The following is an 18,794-nucleotide window of genomic DNA, read 5'->3' as shown; positions in this document are numbered from 1 at the left end:
TCACCAACACTGGACAGCTGTTAGAGTATTTAGAGTCCTGAGATAAGAAATCCTGGCATCCTTTAAACAATTTCTGTTGTCCTTTCTTCCCAGAGATTTGTGGATGTGTGGAATGACACCACCATCAGCAATTGTAGCTCTGATGAGAGAGCCCAGTTCTTCATATCCACGGAAAGCAAGTCACAAATGAGGAGGGGTAATACACTTTACCTTTAAGTCTTCTGATGCATGTCCTGCCAATTCAAATACGTCTACAGTTAAGCACTCTGGAATGGCTGCTCCATACACAGCAGCCATCGTGCCTACACGTTTCTGACTGGCTGTCCTAGATTTCAGGTGTGGATGAATACAGCCCACCAGAAACTGCAAACCAACTCTGCGAGTGAGGAAACTGCCTGTCTTAGCTGTTACAGAGGATTTCCCAGCCTTACCACTAGCTATTTTAAGTTCTGTGGAAGCTTAAACAAACGAGGCAGAGAAAGAACTAGTCAGTCACACACCTAGCGAGGTATCACTGCTTGTTCTGTCGCACCGAGATTTAAACTGCCTCTATTTTTTTTCATTGCCATATAGTATTCTACCATCTTGATTCTCCCCAGATCTTCTATAAATTAAAATTGAAAACACATAAATCAATTAAAAATTGGACTGAAAAGATGGCAGGTAATTCACAGGAGCAGAAAACCAAATGCCCAATAAACTAATAAAAGTTCAGAGAAATACAAATTAAAACCCCAGTGAGAGAAAATCAAGATGGCGGAGGAGTGAGTAGAAGTCACACTGACCTCCTCCCAGGACCAATCTGGAATTACAATGAAATTGTGGAGAAATCTCCTGGAATAAACAACTAAACAATAGCAATAGAGGAGCCTTATAACCTCGGACAGACAGAGGAATCAGCTTTAGCACAACCTAACTGGTAAGGAGTGTGGTAGAGACTCGAGAAGGTGGGCAGGGCATCCACTGGTGGCAGCACCAGAGGGATATAGAAATGGCCAGTTTGACACCCCTGAGAAGAGTGGGGTCTAAACTATTAGCGAGGATTTCCAGCCTACAGCACCAGAGCCCAAAATGTACTCAGGTCACAGCCAGCTGAGAAAAGCAGCAGGGTTCCTCTCTGCCAGACAGGCATCTGGAGACGCAAAGGCATTTAAAGGGCCAATGCATAAATTTTTATTTGCAGCCACTTATTTGGACTTCAGCAAAGGCAGGGTCAGAGTGGGCTAGAGACGCCAGAGGAGAGATTGGGTAAGGAGGCTTTAGGGAGAGAACTGAGAGAGTAGCCCCTGAGCAGCAACAGAATGAGAGGACACAATAGCCCACCTCAAGGAGGGACTTGGCCCTGCTGAGCACACAGAATGGAAGCCACAGATACTAGATCCCTGGCTAAAAGGGGTGCAGAGTGGTCTAGAGACTCTTGAGGAGAGGCTGGAGATGGAGACTTTGGGGAGAAAATGGAGAAAGTAGCTGGCCAGATCCCAGTGCTGACTCCTCTCCCATATGGCAGCAGCCATCTCACTCAGGCAGATCAAGCCCCTGAGTGGTAGCAGTGTCAGAGGACCCAATAACCCCGCCCCCAAGAGGAACTGTACCCCTTTCTGTGGTGTCTCTAAGCCAGCCTGCTGAGTGCAGAGTGACTAATTAACATCTGAAGGAGACAGCCATAGGCAATAGATTCCTGGAAGTCTTGAACAGACTGCCTAAGTTCAGACAGGGTCAACATCTGACATCATCAGAGGCAGATCCAGAAAGTAAATACAGCAGTCTCCTACCATAGGAGTTCACACCACAAAGTCAGGAAATCAGACAGATCAATTTAAGAAGTAGAAGAAAACATAAGAGTCTCACAAATAATGGGAAGACAAAGAAATACCCCCAACTTGAAGGGAGAGGAGGAATCCCCAGAAAGAGAACTAAATGAAATAAAGGCAAGTAAAGTATCAGATATTGAGTTCCAAACAACAGTTCTAAGGAAGCTCAATGAGCTCAGAGAGCTTAGAGAGAATTACAAAGAACTCTGGGGAAACTACGAGGAACTTACTGCAAACTACATCAGCATGAAAAAGGACATAGAAACTATCAATAAGAGACAGGAGGAAATGAATACAATTTCTGAAATGAGGAACACAGTAGAAGGAATCAAAAGCAGGCTAGATGAAGCCAAGGATCGAATCAGCGAGCTGGAGGATGAGGTAGAAAAAAGCTCCCAGGAAGAGCAAGAAAATGAAAAAGGACTCAGAAAGGATGAACAGGCATTGAGGGAAATGCAGGACAACCAGAAAGGTAATAATGTCCATATAATAGGGATACCAGAAGGAGAAGAGGATGAGGAAGGGATAGAGAACCTGTTTGAAAAAGGAATGATGGAAAACTCCCCTAATTGGAGGAGAGAAAAAGACACACAAGTCCAGGAAGCACAGAGGGTCCCACTCAAGAGGAACCCAATGAGGCCCACTCCAAGACACGCCGTCATTAAAATGGCAAATATCAAAGACAAACAGAGAATCCTTAAGGCAGCAAGGGAGAAAGAAGTAGTAACATTCAAGGGAGCCCCGATATGGCTAGCAGCTGACTTCTCAACAGAAACACTGCAAGCCAGAAGGGAGTGGCAAGAAATATTCCAAGTCATGAAAAACAAATGCCTGCAACCGAGACTGCTCTATCCAGCAAGGTTCCCAATTAATAGGAAGGCGAAATAAGGAGTTTCCCAGACAAAAGAAGGCTAAAGGAATACACCTCCACCAAACCAGCATTGCAAAATATGCTAAAAGGACTGCTTTAAGAAGATGAAGAAAAAGAGTCTGTGAGTACCCAGTTCCTTTCACAGTCACCATACTTGATATTTCCATTATTTTTAATACTTATTAATCTGATTGTGACAACAATGTTATTTTAATTGTTACTTTATTATTTGTTGAAACTAAAGATGTTTTTGTATATTTCTTGCCTATTTCTATTATCTTTTTAAAAAGCTTTAAATGATGTTTTGGTATTCTTTATCCATTTTTTGATTTAATGTTTGGTCAATTTTTTCCCTAAAAAAACCCCCATTAACCCTTTTTTAGATATGTTGCAAATACTTTCCTATTGTATTACTTGTCCTTTAACTTTTTTTATATGCATATTACTATATAGTCTTAAATATTTAATATGGTTATATTGTCAATATTTTACTTTATAGCTTCTGGGTTTGACTATGTTACTTCAGGGCAAGAAAAATATTATTTTGTATTTTCTCCTAAAACTCCTTAGATTTTACATATTGATTTTTAACTCACCTGAATATTTCTTGTATAATGTGTGAAATAGGGCTCTACATTTATTTACAATAGTGGTCCATGCACCTTATTTGTTGAATAAGCCTTACTTTCCCCATTGTTTTGAAATATCAACTTAATAATATACTACATTGTTAGACAGATATATATGTTTGTCTCTAGAATGCTCATTATATTTCATCGATCTACTTGATTATTTCTGTGCTGGTGTCATGTTGGTTTAATTGCTGAGACTTTATAATGGACTTAAATTTTTAAAATATTTTATAATGAATCTTGACATTTAAAATAAATGAATAAAATCAATCTGCATTTAAAAGGAAGGAAGGAAAAAAAAGAAAGAGAGAGAGAGAGAGAGATGGATCTCATACCTTTTGCAACAAGATGGATGGAACTAGAGAATATTAAGGTAAGTGAAATAAGCCAATTGATGAAAGACAAATACCATATGATCTCACCTATAAGAGGACTCTACTCAACAAAATAAACTAACGAACAAAATAAACCACAGGCATGGAAACATGGAGCAGACTGAAAGTGAGCAGAGGGGATGAAGAAAGACAACAATGGTGGAAAGAAGGGGAAGGGACTAGACAAAGAACAAAGAACATGTATGAATGACCCATGGACATGGACAACAGAGTGGAAATTGACTGTGGGAACAGAGGATGAGGGTGGGATGGGTGGAAGGGGGTAAGGGGGGAAAAATTGAGACAACTGCAATAGAATAAACATGATTTATAAATTTAAAAAATAAATGTTTTATATTAGACAAATAAATAAAGTTGAAAAAAGATCTGTTACAAATATCTTCTCTCAACCCATGATGAAACTTTACTTTTTTCAGGGAACTTTTTAGATAAACAAAAGATATTTTACTTTAATGTCGTTAAATTTGCCAATATTATCTTTTACAGTTTGTCTTTTTTGTGTCTTCAAACAAGGTGTAAAGTGATGTAGCTACAGTATACTATCATTTGTGTGAAAGGTGGGTGGGAAAGAAGATAAATTGTATTTTGTATACACATGAAAATTTGAAAGGCTATAAAGAAACTATTAACTGTAGCCATTTCATATGGAGGGTAGTGGTGCAGCATTTGTGCAGGGGCAGAACTAAGTGGGCAATCTAAGAACAAATAAATAAGTCTAGTTACAATCTAGTAACTAGATTACAATTTAGGAAGAAATAAATGAAGTCAGAAGCAAGAATTTCTTTTCAACAAATGGAGAGGTTGAATACTGTCCTGCTAGAAATTTCTCTCACCAATTGCTGGAAAATGGTATTTATTTGGAGCAAGTCTGGAAAGTTTTTGGATTTTATTGCCAGGATTAGAGTAGAAGGCCTGCCAGTTGTCACTGTAGTCTCAGGATTCCATTAGAGGATTCCGGTAGATTTCCAGTGGGTATGAAACTCAAGGAAAAGTTGGATTGATTGTTAATTCCAATGTCTAAGGAAAAACAGAGATTAATAGCAAGCAGCTGTTTAAATGGATAGGCATGATATTTCCTTATGGTGATAGGCACACTTCTAAAACAGGAGCCTTATCAATAGCTTGACTTCATTAGACATGTTCACCTCAAGAAGGACCCCTTGCGATTAACAGGGCCCATATTTATAATCAGAGCCTAGCAACTACTGTTTGCAAGAAGCCACTCACACGATCTGCATTTCAGGGGAAAGCCACAGGCTGGCCTACTAAGCCTCCTCCTCTGTGTTTCTGCAGTTTGAACCAACCCTTATAAAAGAGTTCCTGGATTGTATTTCTATCAATTGGCTAAGATGAGCCCCCTCCAACTGGAGCTGTGCAGCTCTATGCTTATTTGCATCTTTACTGACCAAAGTGACTCCGTCCAGACATGCAAATCCAACTAATTAGAACAGTGCAGTTTGGACCAAGCAAACTGCAAATTTGAATTCTTCATTTGTATAAAAATGGACCAATCAAGGACCAAGGCAAGTACTTTCTCTTCATAAGTGAGCCTCCCAATTGCCTTGGGGGAGTTTACATTTAGTTTCCACTGCAGGCTACATCTCCCTGGTTTGCAAACTGTTCACCTGAATAAAGTCTCTCCTTTTATTACATCCCAGATGAGGGACTTGTGTTGGTGGCAGCAACCTTTTGTTGACGGATCCCTCTCCATAAAGTTCAAGCAATGTCTTCTGGGAATGCAACTTGATTTGAACCTATCGAGTCAAGCCTACTTGGACCTATGAATGAGCTGCCTTTAACATCTTATAGTAATTTAACATATTATCCATCATATAGATGTTTCACCAATGCATAATCATTAGTGACCAGACATCTCTTGGGCCTACCCATTCATACTTCATGTGGCAAGAGTCCTAGCTTTCTGTTATAACACTCATGTTCATTTAAATTATGGACAGAATGTCCACTGTACTTTGGATAAATAAACTGGCATGGCCCTTGACCAGTTTGATTTCTTCTTTTTTTATTTTTCTTTCTTTTTTTAAATTTTATTTTAATTTATTTTTTCAAATACATTTGTCTCTGCCTCCCCCCCACCACTTTCCCTTGCCCCCTCCCTCATTCCCTCCCTCAGCTCTTCCCCTTTGGTTATGTCCATGAGTCCTTGCTATATGTTCCTTGACTTTCCCCTTCCCTTCCTTTTCCCCGCCCACCCCGCCCTCCTTCCCTCTTGTCTCTGTTGATTTCTTTTCCTTTCAGTGTTGCTGGTCTTATTTTCCTTGCATCTTTGTATTGTTGGTTAGGTTCTGCTTATAGGTGAGATCATATGGTATTTGTCTTTCGCCCGCTGGCTTATTTCGCTTAGCATGATGCTCTCCAGTTCCATCCATGCTGTGGCGAAGTTTAGTAGTTCTTTTTTTCTTTCTGCTGAATAGTATTCCATTGTGTATATGTACAATAACTTTTTGATACAATCATCTACTGATGGGCATTTAGGTTGCTTCCAACACTTGGCTATTGTAAATTGTGCTGCTATGAACATTGGGGTGCATAGGTTCTTTTGTACTGGTGTTCTGGGATTCTTAGGGTATAGTCCCAGCAGGGGAATCACTGGATCAAAAGGCAGTTCTATTTTCAGCTTTTTGAGGAAGTTCCACACTGCTTTCCACAATGGCTGCACCAGTCTGCATTCCCACCAACACTGTCCTAGTGTTCCCTTTTCTCCACAGCCTCGCCAGCACCTGTTGTTTGTTGATCTGTTTATGATGGCCATTCTGACCGGTGTGAGGTGGTACCTCATGGTGGTTTTGATCTGCATTTCTCTGATGGCTAGTGATGTTGAGCATCCTTTCAAATGCCTCTGGGCCCTCTGTATCTCCTCCTTGGAAAAGGGTCTGCCCAGGTCCTTTGCCCATTTTTTGATTGGATCATTTGTCTTCCGGCGTGGAGTCGAGTGAGTTCTTTATATATCTTGGAGATCAAACCTCTATCTGATGTATCATTAGCAAATATATTTTCCCATACGGTTGGCTCCCTTTTCATTTTGGTGATGTTTTCTTTCGCCGTGCAGAAGCTTCTTATTTTGATGAGGTCCCACTTGTTAATTATTTCCTTGATGTCCCTTGCTTTAGGAGACATATCAGTGAAAAAATGTCTGCGTGGGATATCTGAGAGTTTCCTGCCAATGTTCTCCTCTAGGACTTTGATGGTGTTGCGACTTATATTTAAGTCTTTTATCCATCTTGAGTTTATTTTTGTGTATGGTGTCAGCTGATGATCCAATTTCAATTTTTTGCATGTAGCCGTCCAGCTCTCCCAACAGCATTTGTTGAAGAGGCTATTATTGCTCCACTTTATGGTTCTACCCACTTTGTCAAATTTTAGATGCCCATGTAGACCTAAGCTTATTTCTGGGCTTTCTATTCTGTTCCACTGGTCTATGGATCTGTTCTTGTGCCAGTACAAGATTGTTTTGAGTATAGTGGCTTTTTTAGTGAATTTGATGTCCCGTATTGTGATCCCTCCTACGTTGATTGTCTTTCTCAGAATTGCTGTGGTGATTCGGGGTCGTTTATGGTTCCATATAAATTTTTGAAATGTCTGTTCTATTTCTGTGAAATATGTCATTGGTATCTTAATAGGGATTGCATTGAATCTATAAATTGCTTTGGGTAGTATGGACATTTTGATGATATTAATTCTTCCAATCCATGAGCATGGTATATGCTTCCATTGATTTGTGTCTTCCTTAATTTCTTTTTTCAATGTTGTATAGTTTTCTGCATACAGGTCTTTTACCTGTTTTGTTAAATTTATTCCTAGGTACTTTATTTTTCTTCTTCCTATATCAAATGGTATATTTTTTCTAATTTCTTCTTCTATTGCATTGCTGGTGTACAAAAATGCCTTTGATTTCTGAATGTTGACTTTGTATCCTGCTGTTTTGCCATATTCACTTATTAGGTTGAGAGTTTTTGGTAGAGTTTATGGGGTTCTCTATGTACAGTATCATGTTATCTGCAAACAGTGATAGCTTTACTTCTTCCTTTCCTATTTGGATGCCTTTTATCTCTTTCTCTTGTCTGACCGCTGTGACTAGGACTTCCAATATGATGTTGAAAAGAAGCAGTGAAAGTGGACATCCTTGTTGTGTTCCCGATCTTAGTGGGAAGGCTTTCAGTTTTTGCCCATTGAGTATGATATTGGCTGTAGGTTTTTCATATATGGCCTTTATTACATTGAGGAATGCCCCATTTATTCCCATTTTGCTGAGTGTTTTGATCATAAATGGGTGCTATACCTTATTGAATGCTTTTTCTGCATCTATCGAGATGATCATGTGGTTTTTGTCTTTTCTTTTATTTATGTGATATATCCCATTTACTGATTTGTGTATATGGAACTATCCCTGCATGCCTGGGATGAATCCCACTTGATCGTGGTGGATAATCTTTTAATGTACTGCTGGATGCGGTTTGCCAATATTTTGTTGAGGATTTTAGCATCTATGTTAATCAGTGAAATTGGCCTGTAGTTTTCTTTCTTTGTAGGGTCTTTATCTAGTTTTGGGATCAGGGTGATGCTGGCCTCATTGAAAGAGTCTGGGAGTCTTCCCTCCTCTTGGATTTTTTGGAATAGTTTGAGAAGGACAGGAGTTAGCTCTTCCTTAAATGTTTTGTAAAATTCTCCTGTGAAACCGTCCAGCCCTGGGCTTTGTGTGCTGGAAGTTCCTTGATTACTGCTTCAATTTCCCCACCTGTTATCCGTCTGTTCAAGCTTTCTGTTTCTTTTTCCTTCAGTGTTGGAAGATAATACTTTTCTAAAAATTTGTCCATTTCATCAAGATTTTCAAATTTCTTGGCATATAATTGTTCATAGTGGTTTCTGACAATCCTTTGTATTTCTGTGGTATCTGTTGTTATTTCTCCTCTTTCATATCTGACATTATTAATTTGGGTCCTCTCCCTTTGTTTCTTGATGAGTCTGCTTAAAGGCTTGTCAATTTTATTTATCTTTTCAAAGAACCAGCTTCTGGTTTGGTTGATCCTCTGAATTGTTCTTTTCATTTCTATGTCATTCAGTTCTGCTCTAATCTTGACTATTTCCTTCCTTCTACTTGCTCTGAGATTTATTTGTTGTTGTTTCTCCAGTTCTTGAAGTTGTAGTGTCAGGTCTTTTATTTGAAATGTTTCTATCTTTTTCAGGTAAGCCTGTATTGCTATGAACTTCCCTCTCAGGACCGCCTTTGCTGTGTCCCATAGGTTTTGGACTGTTGTCTGTTCATTTTCATTGGTTTCCAGAAATTTTTTGATTTCTTCTCCTATCTCATTATTGACCCATTCATTGTTTAATAGTCTACTGTTCAGTCTCCATGAGTTTGCAAGTTTTTGAAGTTTCTCTTTGAGGTTGATTTCCAGAGTCAATCCCTTGTGGTCTGAGAAACAGTTTGGTATTATTTCAATTTTCCTGAATTTGCTGAGGCTTGCTTTGTGTCCTATCATGTGGTCTATCTTTGAAAAACTGCCATGAGCATTTGAAAAGAATGTGTATTTCTCTTCTTTGGGATGTAAGGTTCTATATATGTCAGTTCAGTCTCTTTGATTCAGTGTGTCATTCAGCGCCACAATATGTTTATTAATGTTTTGTTTGGAAGATCTGTCCATTTTTGACAGTGGGGTGTTGAAATCCCCTGCTATCAGTGTGTTGCTGTCTATATCTTTTTTGAAGTCGTCCAACAATTTCATTATAATCTTGGGGGCTCCTATATTGGGAGCATGTAAGTTTACAATGTTGATGTCTTCTTGATAGATTCTTCCTTTAAGTATTATAAAGTGCCCCTCTGGGTCTCTCTTTGTGGCCTTTGTTTTCAAATCTATTTTGTCTGATACAAGTATGGCATCCCTGGTCTTTTTCTCTTGCCCATTTGCTTGGAATATTTTTTTTCCAACCCTTTACTTTCAATCTGTGTAGGTCTCTTGCTCTGAGGTGGGTCTCTTGTAGGCAGCATATGTGTGGGTCATGTTTTCTTATCCATTCAGCTACCCTGTGTCTCTTGATCGGGGCATTTAGTCCATTTCCATTGAGAGTTATTACTGATAGAAACCTATTCATTTCTTCTCTTTGCACCTGTGTTTTTCTCTTTCTCACTCTTTTATTTCATCTTCTTAAACCAGTCCCTTTAGCATATCTTGGAGTGCTGGTTTGGTAGAGATGTATTCTTTTAGTCTTCTCTTGTCTGGGAAACTCCTTATTTCCACTTCTATTTTAATGGAGAGCCTAGCTGGGTAGAGCAGCCTTGGCTGTAGGCCCTTGCTTTCATGGCTTGGAATATTTGTTGCCATTCCCTTCTGGCTTGTAGTGTTTCTGTTGAGAAGTCAGCTCCTAGGTGTATCAGGGCCCCCTTGTATGTTACTTTCTCCTTCTCCCTTGCTGCCTTGAGGATTCTCTCTTTGTCTTTGAAAGTTGTCATTTTAATGATGACGTGTCTTGGAGTGGACCTCCTTGAGTCCCTCCTGAGCGGGGCCCTCTGTGTCTCCTGGATCCAAGCGACCTTTTCTCTCCTCAAATTAGGGAAATTTTCCATCATTACTGTTTCGAGGATGTTCTATATCCCTTGCTCCTCTTCTTCCCCTTCTGGTATCCCTATTATATGGATATTGTTGCATTTCAGGTTGCCCTGCATTTCCCTAAATGCCTCTTCATTCTTTTTGAGTCATTTTCCCATTTCTTTTTCTTTCTGGGAGCTTTTTTTGTACCTTATCCTCCATCTCACTGATTTTATCCTCGGCTTCATCCAGCCTGCTTTGGATTCCTTCTACTGTGTTCTTCAATTCAGAAATGGTATTCTTCATATCCTCTTGTGTCTTCTTGATAGTTTTTATGCCCTTGATAGGGTTTGTTGTAAGATCTCAATAGTTTCTCTGCAGTTTCTCATAGTTATCTTTGAGCTGGCTGAGCTCATGGAGCTTCCTTAGAACCATTGTTTTGAATTCAGTATCTGATAGTTCCCTTGCCTCTATTTCCTTTAGCTCTCTCTGTGGGGAGTCCCCTTTTCCACTCATTTGGGGGGAACTTCTTTTTCTTCCCATTTTTGTGAATCTGTTAAGTAATTTATTGATTTGTTTATTTTTGCTTCTGCTTCAATTGGACCGTCTAGATTTTCTAACTTTGTGAATCAAACATCTATGGTAGTAGGTAGGTTTGTTTATTTATTTATTTATTTAGTTAGTTTTCTTTCTGTGCCTGCCTCTGATGATGTCAGTTCTTGCCCCTATATGACCTTGGTTCATTTCTTTGAGTTTTCCATAAGTCTATTGTCTGTGTCTGACTCCTGCTTTGGGCAGCTCTGGTACCCCTTCAGTCAGGGATCCACTATTTCTGTGGGTCACTTTGCACTCTCACGCCGGCTCCTTGAGCGTGGTCTTGGCCCAATAGGATCTCCAGCCTGCCTGCGCACTTATTCACCCAACCTTGGGCACTCATCTGGCGCCCACGCCTGGTGGGTGCCCTGGGGCTGGTCAGTTTAGGGTCTTCTATTGTGTACTTTCTCTGCTTTTGGCTCTTTGGTGGTGTTGCCTGCCCTTGCCAAATGAAGACTATGGAAATGGGAGGAAGTCAGCTCCAGGAGTCTCCAGTTAATCCTGTCTCCAGTGTCTCCTCCAGGGACTATGAGCAGCTCTGTGACCCCTTTGGCTGGGGATCCACTGTTTCTGCAGACCGCTCTGCACTCGCAGGCCTTCACGGGTCAGTTTACACCTGTCCCCACTGATTTGTGCACTCCCTCATAGGCCCCTGTTAGCGCCAACTTGTGGGAGCCTTCACCAGCCCATGTGGGTCCACACACATGCTCGCCAACTCTCGGCCACTGGGCGTGAATGTGCACGCCAGCACTGGGTGGTTTTGGGCTGTCTATTGTGTGCTTTTCAGCTTTTGGCTCTTTGGGGGTGTGGTCTATTCCCGCACACTGGAGACTACGGAAAGGAGAAGGAGTCGGGACTCCCGGTTCCTCTTCCTGTTCCTTCCCCAACGCCTCCGTCTCTAGTCTCTCCTCAAGTTTCTCTATGCAGCTGTGTGACCCCTTTGGCCAGGGATCCTCTATTTCTTCCAGCTTGTCTGCACTTAGCTCCCCAGCTCACACACACACAAGCTGTGTGTGGAGCACACAAAAGGCAGGTTAATTGATTCCCTTATGCCTGAGCGAGATGGTAGCTGCAAAGTGGGAGGTGCGTTATCACCGGGGCTCCACCAGCTGCTGTCTCAGTTCTCTTCACAAAGTTTTCCTCACCAATCTTTTTCCAGCCACCAGCCCACTCTGCTGTTGCCTCTTCCCAGAGATCAAGAAGGGCTGCTGCCACTGCAAATTTTTGCATTGGCCCTTTAAATGTCTCTTTGCATCCCCAGCCGCCTGTCTCTGGCAGAGAGCACCACGAAGCTTTTTGGGGTTGTATTTTGTCTGTGTGTTTTCCTGGTTTTAGCTGCAGTAGTCTAGGGGTTCCTGTTTATGGCTCAGACTCTGTTCTTCTTGGGGGGATCCAACTGGCCGTTTCAGTGTCCCTCTGGTGCTGGTGCCCGAGGGCACCCAGCCCACCCTCTCGAGCCTCCACCGCACTTCTCACCCATTGGGATGTGTGAGAGTTGAATCCACTGTCATCCATGGCTCCAAGGCTCCTCTCCCTCTATCATTCCATTGTTTTCCAGGTGATTTCTCCACTATTTAGTTGCAATTCCAGTTTGGTATTGGGAGGAGGTCAGCGTGACTCCCATTCACTCCTCTGCCATTTTCCCCTCTCCTGTTTGGATTTTAATTATGATGCAGAAGTTACAATAACACACATTTGGTTTTGTATAAACATTATTTCCATCAGGGAGATAAGCTCAATAAAGGTCATATTCCCTCCATCTGCCAAAAGAAAACAAACTAAAGCATCATGAACTAAAATGAATGAATTTTTAAACATAATATTATGCAAAAGAACATTAAAAGGGAGTACATATAACATACTACTTTAAAACTTAAAAACATACATCACAATCAATCACAGTAAAGCATAAAAAGAATGCATCGGAATGAAAAGCACCAAATTCAGGGTAGTTGTTACTTGTGGGTGAAAGGAAAACTCTCAAAGAGTGGTCACAGGGACCTTGGCTATATTTTGTTGAAGTCAGCAAGTATACTGTAAAATTTTTAAGGAAAGGTAATGTATGTGATAATTTTTATTAAACTAGGTGCTGATTACATAGATGCTTATTATTATTCCTTATACTTTTTATTCATTTGGTATATTTAAAAATTAATTGTGCGATTCTGTATAGTGTTAACTCTGCTAAAATATCCACATATTACATTATGCAAATATTCAAGCTTATTGAATATTTGAATAAGATTTAAACATTTTCAAAATATTTTCATATTTTATTTAATCCACAAAACACATCCTTTTCAATCATTTGGTTGTAAAAAATTTTCTGACTCATTCAATTAAAAAAACTTTGGCAATATAGAGAGACTCCCTACATGAACTGTGAAGCCAACCACAGGTGCCAGCTCTCCCATTTGCCTCCCCGTTCCCTATTTGCCTGATCCATGGGTATCTTTCCTTAGGCCAATGTGATGCAATGGTAAACTCACAACTTTCCACTTCCTTTACCAGTGCATGACCGTCCATTCAGGAAAGACTTCACTCTTAACCAAAGGGGTGAGATGTTCCTTGGGACAACAGTTAGTTCCATCCACCACATAAAATTTTAATGTCATAAGCTCCACATATGAGCAGTGTGTCACAGACAGGAAGGCTGGAGTGTTGGCGTTTATTTTTAAAAATTAATGAATAAGAACCTTACCTATTATTGTGGCTCCTCATCCACTGTAAGCTAATGATAAGGCCAAAATAATAGTGTAGACTGTATGGGGCCCCTGAAGTGGACTAATAGAGGATAGATTTGCCAGGTTTCCTATCACTTGCAAAATGTTATTCCAAGCTCAGCAATTTGACATATGTGAAATGATTAATCAGGTGATATCTCAATTTCAGCTTCAAATCACTATCCCAGGCTCAAATAAGGATTTAACAGACAGAGAAGAATCTTTCTTAGAGGCTTCTATCTCAGTAGCTGGACCATAATCTTCACTCAATTTTAAATATTGGAGTTGGTCTTTGTGAGTAACAACAAAACTGAACCAAGGTGAATTTCGGCCAGTGCAATTGAGATGCAAGGTCATTTTTCTTTTTAAAAAATTTTATTTATTTTAACACATCTTTATTTTTCAATTACAGTTGATATACACTATATTAATGTCAGGTGTATAGCACCATGATCATACAGTTATATAACTTTGAAAGTGATCACCCCAATAAATCTAGTACCCATCTGACACCATGTATAGTTATTGCAATATTATTGACTATATTCCCTATGCTGTACTTTACATCCTTGTGACTATTCTATAGTGATCAATTTGTACTTTTAAATACCTTCACCTTTCTCACTCAGCCCCCAACCCCTTTCCCATCTGGCAACCATTAAAATATTCTCTTTATCATGAGTCTGTTTCTGTTCTGCTTCATTTATTTTGTTTTTTCAATTTCACCTATAAATGAAATCATCTGGCATTTGCCTTTCTTTGCCTGACTTATTCCACTTAGCATAATACCCTCTAGGTCCATCCATGTTGTCACAGATGGCAAGACTTTGCTCATTTTTATGGCTGAGTCATATTCCAATGTATACATGTACCACTTATTCTTAATCCACTCATTTATTGATGTACATTTAGATTCCTTCCATATTGGCTATTGTAAGTAAATAGTGCTGAAATAAATATATGGATGTATATATTTTTTCAATTTAATGTTTTGGGTTTCTTTAGATAACTACACAGAAGTGGAGTTGCAGGTTTTTTTTTCTTTTGTTGTTGTTCTTCTCTTCCTCTCTCTCTCTCTCTTTTGGTGGGGAGACACTTCTTTATCTCCTGTTATAGACTTTGTTTTAAAGTCTATTTTGTCTGGTATAAGTATTGCTGCCCCAGATTTTTGTTTTATTTTGTTTCCACGTTTATGAAATAGCTTTTTCCATCTCTTTGCTTTGTGTATGTTTTTCTGCCTAAAGTGAATCTCTTGTGGACAACATGTACAAGGGTCTTGTTTTACTCACTAAGTCACTGTATGTCTTTTGAATAGAACATTTAATCCATTTACACTTAAAGTAATCATTCATAGATATGTATTTATTGACATTTTATTACTCATATTTCATATTTTTTCTTCTTAAAGAAGAACTTTTAACATTTCCTGTAATATTGATTTGGTGGTATGTGAGAGGGAGCATGGGCTCTGGATCTGAGGGTCGCTGTTCCAGGGGGCCAGCTGTCGTAGGAGCGTGGACTTTGATTCCCGCAGAGCCAGTCACGGGGTTGTCATGGTTGGGGGAAAAAACACGAGTCATCGCAAACACTTCTCTGTTTGTCAGGCGAAGGGGCATGGCTCTTCCCTCTAGTGGAGAAGGCCCCAAGCCCCTTTGTCCAAAGGCTTTTATTGAAAGGGTTATCAGTGGGGCTAGGTGATAGGAACGTACAGGTGATCTCATTATATGAATATGTTAAAGTTTACAGAGAACAGATGATGTTTTGAAGTAAACAAATGGCAGGAACACACCAATTTACATGGGTCTGAAAAGAGACAGGCAAACATGAGAGCATAAACGTAAGAGTGCCAAAGGGTTTAGGGTCAGGGTGTGTGAATAATGTAAATTTCCTTCCCAGCGTGAGCTGGCTATCATAGCTTTTGAAGGAAAAACAAAATATGCATTAAAGAATTCACTTCTAGGCCTGATTTCTCCCGGAAACTGCCAGATCCAGTTTAAGGCTGTCTCCAGTATTATTTCAAGCCTGAGCCAGGTGGGGGGAGGGAGCCACCAAGAGATAAGGAGACTTCTTTCATATAGAATGAGGACCCTGGCCATATCAAAGCTGAGGTGAGGAGTGCGGGTCTTTCGCCCTTCTCCATGTCTCCCAAGTTTTTCCCCTGATGCCCACATGGCTGTGCCTGTCTTAGGTTGCCCCTTTCATCGAGGGATCTTACCCATCATTGACTAACCAGCCATCTCCCAGGGCCAAGCAGGGTGACGTGAAGGAGGCAGGGGTTCCTTCCCTACCAGGGGGGACAGGTTTTGTTTCCTCAGTGGCCTGTTTCCCCAAGACCTCCTTGATTAGCGTCAGCCTTGGAGCCCTCTTGCCTGTTGGCAGGGCTATAGTTCCTGAAACCAGATAGGGCATTTCCCAACAGTGGTGAACTCCTTCAGCTTTTTCTTGTCTGGGAAGCTCTTTATCTCTTCTTCCATTATAAGTGATGAATTTGCAGGGTAGGGTACTCTTGGTTATAAATCTTTGGTTTTCATGACTTTGAGTATTTCATGCCAATTCCTTCTGGCCTGCAAAGCTTTTGTTGGGAAATCACCTGACAGTCATGATGGGAGCTTCCTTGTAGGTAATTAACTCATTTTCTCTTGCTGCTTTTAATACTCTGTATTTTTTTTAACATTTTGCATTTTAATTATCATGTGTCTTGGTATGGGCCTCTTAAGGTTCATCTTGTTTGAGATTCTCTGTACTGTCTGGGCTTGTATGTCTATTTTCCTCACCAGGTTAGGGATATTTTCCTTCATTATTTATTCAAATAGATTTTCAGTCCCTTGACCTTTCCCTTCTGTTTCTGGTATCCTATGATGTAAATGTTGGTATGCTTGATGTTGTCCCAGGGGCCCCTTAAACAATTTTCATTTTTTGGATTCTTTTTGCTGTTTTGATGTTTTCTGCTTTCTTATCTTCCAAATTGCTGAGTTGATTCTCTGCTTCATCGAATCTACTGTTGATTCCTTCTAATGTATTTTCATTTTGGTGATTGTATTCTTCATTTCTGTTTCTTTTTAATATTTTCTATCACCATTTCCCCCCCCAGGGAAGTTTTATAATGTGATTATATATATCTTTTTAAATTAATTTATTTCTTTTTAAAAAGAATTTTCAAATACATTTGTCTCCATTTACCCACCACCACTTTCCCCTGCCCCACCTACCCTCACCTCTCCTCCTCAATCTATCTGCATTTGGCTTCATCTATGCATCCTTCACACCTGTTCCTTGATCCACTTTTCCCCTTCCCCTCCCTGCCACATTCTACTCCCTCCCTTCCTCCCATCCCCATCAGTTTCTTCTTTCTTTCAATGTTTCTGGTCATATTTTTCTTGCCTGCTTGCTTTGCTGACTAGATTCCACTTATAGGTGAGATCATATGGTATTTGTCTTTCACCCCCCCTGGCTTATTTCATTAACCACAAAGCTCTCCAGTTCTATCCATGCTGTAGTGAAGAGTAGTGGCTCTTTCTTTCTGCTGCATAGTATTTCATTGTGTAAATGTACCAGAGTTTTTTTGATCCACTCATTTATTGGTGGGCACTTAGGTTGCTTCTAGCACTGGGCTATTGTCAATTGTGTTGCTATGAACATTGGGGTGCATAGGTTCTTTTGAATTGGCGTTTTGGGATTTTTAGGGTATAGTCCCAGCAGTGGATCTGCTGTGTCAAAAGGCAGTTCCATTTTTAGCTTTTTGAGGCAATTCTGAACTGTTTTACACAGTGTCTGCATCAGTCTGCATTCCCACCAACAGTGTACTAGGGTTCCCTTTTCTCCACAGCCTCACCAGCACCCGTTGCTTGTTGATTTATTTATGATGGCTATTCTGACCTGTGTGAAGTGGTATGTCATTGTGGTTTTAATTTGCATTTCTCTGATGGCTAGTGATGAAGAGCCATAGTGTATGTTCTCCTTGAGAAGTGTCTGTTCAGGTTCTTTGCCCGTTTTGTTAATTGGATTGTTTGTCTTTCTGGTGTGAAGTCGTGTGACTTTATATATTTCGGAGGTCAAACCCCCACCTGAGGTATCATTGGCAAATATATTTTCCCATATGGTTGGCTCCCTTTTCATTTGGCTGATGTTTTCTTTAGCTGTGTGGAAGCTTCTTGTTTTGATCAAATCCCATTTGTTTATTCTTTCCTTTATTTCCCTTGCTCTAGGGGACATATCGGTGAAAATATTGCTGCATGGGATATCTGAGAGTTTCCTGCCTATGGTCTTCTCTAGGACTTTTATGGTGTTGCAACATATATTTAAGTCCTTTATCCAACTTGAGTTTATTTTTGTGTATTGTATCACCTGGTGGTCAAATTTCAATTTTTTGCATGTAGCTGTGCAGCTCTCCCAACACCATTTGTTGAAGAGGCTAATTTTACTCCATTTTATGCTTCTGCACCTTTGTCAAATATTAATTGACCATAGAGACATGGGTTTATTTCTGGGCTCTCTATTTTGTTCCGTTGATCTACGTGTCTGTTCTTATGCCAATACAAAACTGTTTTGATTAAAGCGGCCTTGTAATATAGTTTGATGTCAGGTATTGTGATCCCTCCTACTTTTTTTTTTTTCCTTAAAATTGCAGTGACTATTCTGGGTTGTTTATGGTTCCATATAAATTTTTTAAGTGCTTGTTTTATGTCTGTGAAATATGTCATTGGTAATTTATTAGGGATTGTGTTGAATCTATAAATAGCTTTGGGTAGTATGGACATTTTCATAATGTTAATTCTTCCAATGCATGAACATGGTATATGCCTCCATTTATTTGTGTCTTCCTTAATTTCTTTCTTCAGTGTTGTAGAGTTTTCTGTGTACAGGTCTTTTACCTCCTTGGTTAAGTTTATTCCTAGCTACTTTATTTTTCTTGTTGCTATAGCAAATGGGATTTTTTCCCCTGATTTCTGATTCTGATATTTCATTGCTGGTGTACAAAAATGCCTTCGATTTTTGAATATTGACTTTGTATCCCGCTGGTTTGCTAAATTCACTTATTAGGTTGAGTAGTTTTTGGTGGAGTCTACAGGGTTTTCCATGTACACTATGATGTCACCTGTAAACAATGATAGTTTTACTTACTCCTTTCCAATTTAGATGTCTTTTATTTCTTTTTTTAAAAATTTTATTTTGATTTATTTTTTCAAATACATTTATCTCTGCCTCCCCCACCCACCACTTTCC

The 18,794-nt window shown here is 39.8% G+C and overlaps 1 pseudogene; it reads right to left on the bottom strand.

Moving 5' to 3' along the window:
- The window catches only part of LOC129062074 (histone H2A.Z-like), a 61,708-nt pseudogene continuing 42,914 nt past the window's right edge, over nucleotides 1–18,794 (bottom strand).

This window comes from Pteronotus mesoamericanus, unplaced genomic scaffold (assembly GCF_021234165.1).
Source record: "Pteronotus mesoamericanus isolate MK-2021 breed Mesoamerican mustached bat unplaced genomic scaffold, CSHL_Meso_final scaffold_705, whole genome shotgun sequence".
Taxonomy (NCBI): Eukaryota; Metazoa; Chordata; class Mammalia; order Chiroptera; family Mormoopidae; genus Pteronotus; species Pteronotus mesoamericanus.
Note: the sequence above shows the minus strand (reverse complement) of the source record. Positions and strands in the feature narration are given on the sequence as shown.